This window comes from Protopterus annectens, chromosome 10.part0 (genome assembly GCF_019279795.1).
Source record: "Protopterus annectens isolate FY-2018-M chromosome 10.part0, PAN1.0, whole genome shotgun sequence".
Classification (NCBI taxonomy): domain Eukaryota; kingdom Metazoa; phylum Chordata; order Ceratodontiformes; family Protopteridae; genus Protopterus; species Protopterus annectens.
The window spans coordinates 687,310,214-687,316,213 of record NC_056744.1 but is presented as its reverse complement, the minus strand read 5'-3'; positions in this window follow the sequence as shown (position 1 = coordinate 687,316,213).

The following is a 6,000-nucleotide window of genomic DNA, read 5'->3' as shown; positions in this document are numbered from 1 at the left end:
CTTATATTGAGTGTAGCAATCATCAGTTTATGTTTGGCAGGTTAATTGGTCTTACATCCAGTTTTCATTCAACCTAGGTATCCCAGATAACCCAAGCAATCTGGGCAACTAGATACTGGCTGGCCAGTAGCTTATTGACCCAAGGCTGCTGGTCTTTATGGCAGGCCCATACCAGCCAGTAGAGGCACACATACCCTTCAGACCATTAGAATTGGTCCCTAGGTCAGAATAGGCCAGGTCCTCAACCCATTTAACACCAGCAAATACCAATGCCCATTTTTGGTGACATTAGTCAATGTGACTAAATCATCTAGAACCAATTTTTGCACCATTGAGTGGCTAGCCTTATCAAATGATCCATGTTATCCTATCTACAGGATATTGTGCATCACAGTTAATGGCTAAAGTAGTGGGTCCATATAAACTGTGCAACTCTTCCCCCAAGAAGCACCACCTAGTTTTTGAGAGTGTTTGAGGTGGAAACACCCAGCATATTTTTGGGAAATGGAAGGAACCACACCAAAAATAAGGAGAACATGTAAACTCCACACAGACATTGGTTGGCAGTCAGGATGAAACATTCTACCTTGCGCATGGAGGCAAAGACCTTAACAATTATGCCAAGTTTTGTGTGTGTGTGTGTGTGTGTGTGTGTGTGTGTGTGTGTGTGTGTGTGTGTGTGTGTGATAATACTCAGTCCACATACCACCTCCAGGATACATGCTGTCTGTCAACTAAAATAAAAGAGTCCATGGCTACAGGTTTCTCTGAATCCCAACTTTCAGCTCTAAAAATAAGTACTTGAACAAACTACAGTACACAGGTTAAACTCACACATTAGTCATGTCTGTACCATCTCTCTCTCGCCACACTTCCAGGTATTTATTTCAGATAATTATGTATATGAGGAGGTAACTTCCTCTGTTTAGCCCTCCCAGCTTCTCCCATTTATATCAGATTAAGTGGCAATCAAGGCCTTGTTATCTCTAGCAGCTTTGAGAATATTTCCAGGCTCCATACCACACTATCCATCCTGACTACACATTTAAAGATATATACATTTTTTTTCATAATCAGTATATATTGCAGCTACTCCCCTTTGCAGACAAAGAGTTTTTTTGAATCATAACAATGGATGGTAGACCCTGGACAATCCATCAACATTTCTGTTGGTTTAGTAAGAGTGAACATCATCTTCTCACTTTAGTTTCCATCTCCTGTGTTCCCCTCCTTCTGCAAAGGTTATCTTGGAACACAATATATCTTCAGTTTTACTTTTTTCTTACTTAACACTTACCTGCTGCTTAGTGTCTGCTTTTACTTGAGATTGTTACTTGTCACTAATGGAAATGGATTCAGAACTTTGCATTTTCCTATTTGTCACTATGTATTTATTACCCTTTGTTTGCTCTAATGATCCTACCTAAAATGCCATTATTCTGTTTTTGCCCTTGATACTTTGGTGCTAACTCATTTTGTAAGATTCTGTACACACTTCTGTTTTACACTGATTTTTACTTCACAGTTTTCTATCAGTTCATATTCTGTTCCTATACTGACATCTCTTACAGTATTGGGTTTCTGTTGCTCTACTATTGGGGTAAATCTAATAGCACACAGGAATTCTTTATACTGTTTAGTCACAACCAGGTTCTAATTCCTTTTATACTTCTTTCATAACCAGATTCTAATTCCTTTTGTACTTCCTATGCAAACTCATTCATTTTGCTTTTTATTTTGGATCTTTCTACAAATGTCACTATCTTGCTGCCATCCTTTACTCTCTTTATACTGAATGGGCATATTAAGGTGTTGTTTTACTTCTTATTAGGTGTGTCATACTACCACAGTATGCCTGTGGATTCTCCCTCCTGCTACATTTTCCACAGTATTTTAAAAATGAGGAAATTATTTCTTAACATAACATCATTAGTCATGTCTGGGGTTATACCCATAGTATGTAAAAGTTTTCCTAGGACTATTGCCAGTTTTACTTGCAGAGTACCTACACTTTTTGTTTGTTACTTGTCTTATGCTTATCTATTGGGGAGCTTAGACAAAGATAATCATGCTTCCACCAACTAGCACAGCTTGAAGTTCTTTTTCTTCCAAAAATATGTTGCATTAAATAAGCTTGGTTGTAAAACAATGACATAATGATGAATCTGTTACTCTAGCTGTAATCTGATCACACTACATAAGGAGAGCTTCATTTATAACTTTCACATCAGTTTTCACTTTTCTACCTTTGTAAGAAGCACACTTTAACCAATGCTTCAATTATCCAATCATTTGCTGACTTTCACAGCACTCTTTTGACAAAACTATAAGTCAACCACCATGCAGGCATACATATCCTAAACATAACTGATCGAAAACTGAAACGTCTAAAAAAGCACAAAACAAAAGAGTAGAACAATTTTTTGAAGAGGGATAAGCCCATTGCACCCATATAGGGGGGCTAATTATCTATACCAACTCTGAGATCACACTATAGTGGGGAAAGGAAAAATTCCCATTCCCTGCTGTACAATTATCTCATTCCTGCAAATACCAGCAAATTATAAAAAGTGACTTTTTGAACCATTTTGACAGAATTTGCATTGTTCGAACACTTGATGGTTCAAAGAACTGATAGAAACCTCATATATAGCATATAGTTCTATATATTAGATCCATACATGTATAGCTCTCTCTCTCTCTCTCTCTCTCTCTCTATATATATATATATATATATACATACATATAGCTGTACATATATTGATATATCTATATATTTATACATACATATATATGTTTGGTTAGGCCCTGGGTGCAGGGTGTACAGCTGTCAGTTGCTTATGGTGCAGTTTTGCAGGAGCTGTATTTAGTAATGAATGTTAATGTTGTTTTTGTGATCAGGGCTGAAACACTGAACTGCTTTGAGTCAGGCAGTGTAACTGTAGCATGTAGGGCATGTAATAAAAAACATTTGATCAGAAATTCCAGACATTACATTTATCACTACTGCATAAAGATAGAATGACATGAATTAGAGAAACCTTTGAAAGAAAACCCCAACATTCTCAAAGCTTCATACCTCAGCCAATAAATAATAAATATAAGCACACAAGACATAACAGCAAACAAATCAAAAATGCAGTAGTAAAAAAATCAAAACCATATTCTTTAACACGCACACAAACAAAGCACCATTCATTTGTATATAATGCAATGTGCATGTAAGAGAGGAGGAGGGGTATAAGCCATCATTCAAGTGGCGTGCCCTGAAGAACTAGATTGCCAGTTCAAACAGAGGAATTTACAGGTGACTTGGTTAACCTTTAAATGAGGAAAAAACAGACTGTGTATGGCGATGGAGGCACAAGGAAGCTAGTATCCTTTTCATTCACTTGTACTTGTCCGTTCTACATGTTATTGTTAAACTTGGGCTTGAACTGTTCAAAAGGATGGCAAATGCCTGAGTCTTTTTCTTAGTTAAAGTTGATGTGCTTTTTTGGGGGTAAGGGGGTGGGGTGCAGGTGGATATCAACACTCCACACACCATCAGACTGCAAAACAAACCAGGATAATAACATTAACCAACTATTATTAATGTAATGTCTTACATAAATTAGTTAATTCTGTAGTACTGTAAGTGTATCTAAGATGTTTTAAACACCAGTGCTAATTCAGGTAGCTGGAACTACATGTAAAATAACACCAATTAACTAAACATATAAGGCATTAGGATCCTAAACCTACAAAGCAGATACATATAAACTGTGAGATATACATTAAACAGAGACTGCTAATGTATATCTCACAGTTTCTATGTATAATGGTACAGGGCAGCAATAAACCATAACATACAGACAAGCACAAAGATGGAGTATTAACAGATACATAAACACGCCATGCAAGTTCACAGCTTCAAAACAGTGTAGGCAGAGAGCAGAGGGAATCCGAAGCAATCACCAATACATCTTCTGGTAGTATTACAATTACACCAATGGAAACAAAACAATAAAGACAATAACTAATCAGTCATTAAAATAACTGCTGTCTGCAAACTTTGTAAATGCACATTTTAATCCTAAAACAACAGATCCATAGTCACTTGCCACCACTTATTATATTATATAGAAGGCCTCTAAAATTCCATTTGGAAGGCGGATAGGCATACAAACAGAGGAATGGGATGGTAGGGAGAATAACAGTTAGGCAGGCATGTAGACAGTGGAAAGGGTAGTGGGAGAATAGGAGAATACAATAGTCAGTGAGCTAAGACATAGCAAAGAGCAGACATATTCAAAAATCATTTAATGGAGGGAATAAAGGAAGTTGTTTTGTTGCACTCGCATAAGAAACTGAGGTAAACAGCTTTTCAAATTGTAATAAGAAGAGAGAACATAGCTTCTGTTTAATATCTCTTGAGTTTTTTTTTTAAGTTAAAAGGTAGAAGGGAGTCCACAATGATTACAGCCCTACTCTGTGCACAGGACAATCAGCTTTGTCACATACACTCTCACAGATGAGTTATGCAAGTTGAAGCAAAGCAAGCTAAACAGGTATACTCTAAAGTAGTCCTAATTAAAATCTGATGAAACAAATATTGGAGCCTTTGCAGAAAAGAGTTCCGCTCATTTGAATATGAGGCAATATATATTTAAGAAAGTGGTGGCTTGGGGTGTTGTCCACCATTCAAGTGGTATGCCCTAAACAACTAGACTGCTTGTTCACCTGTACGTGTTGTCCATTCTAAGACTACTGTCAAACTGGTGAAACATCAAATGGCTGAGTTCTATTCAGTATTTAAAAATAGTTTTCTTTCCTTTTCTTGGTAGTGGGGGTGGTTGGCAGCAACACTCTACAAACTTTTGTGATTCACTTGTAACCACTGGCTGTTCCCAGGATTCCTGTTAAACTGGTGTTTGAACAGTTTAGAAAGATGACAAATATCCAAGTTCTATTCATTAGTTAAATATAGGTTGCTTTACTTTTTATGGGACAGACAATAACTGTAAATACTGGACTGGCACACATACTGGGGTGGTAAAGAGCTGAGAATGGAATAAGTAATCCAGCTGAACTGGAGAACAAGTCACAAAGGCTTTAGAGGGACTGGACTTAGATGAATGGTTGGGCCAGAGTAGGACATTTCTTTGACATGGAATAACCTGTGACGATGGATCTTGGAAGTAAACTTGGAAGACTCTATGCATGTGTGTGTGTGTGTGTGTGTGTGTGTGTGTGTGTGTGTGTGTGTGTGTGTGTGTGTGTGTGTGTGTGTGTGTATGTGTGTGTGTAAATATGGAAGAGGTGATGAATATTTTCACTGACCCCATTCACACTGACTTTAAAAAGCTAAAGATTCTGTTAGTGACATCTTGCTTTGTCTTTGTTCACTATCCTGATGATTCATGAGGTTCACTAATAAATAAATGCAGCAAAGTACATTTTGGGTTATGTTCGTCTGTTACATGAACTCAAACTCCAGGAGATTCTTAGTGTCCTGCATTTGAATCCTACTTGTAAATTTGAAACATACTGAAATCTTGTATGCCTTCATCTAATGTTCTGTTCTAACTTCAGCTATCTGGTCACTAACTGAAAGTCATTTGCATATACAAGTTACATGTGATTGATATTCCAGTCTATTCTCTAAAGTTTACTGGTTTAATATATTTTGTAATAATGCCATTCAACAATGATTAGATTAACTGCCCCTATACCAGTGAAATTTAAATTTTTATTTGAAGGCATCCCTATAGAAAACTTTACTTTTGTTATTCTTACAGGTTGGGAAATAAAATGTATTTCAACTTCTTCAAAGTTTTACAGACAGCAAAAAAGGGTTCATGTGCTTTACCTTACAGAGGGATTTTAAAATGTGTGACAGCATAGATGTTTTTGGTCCATTCCTTATTATGAGTGTTATATATGGATGATTTCAGTGACTAACTGAAACTTGAGATCTGTTACTGCATAAGCGACTTCAAAAAGCAAAGGAGTTGGATA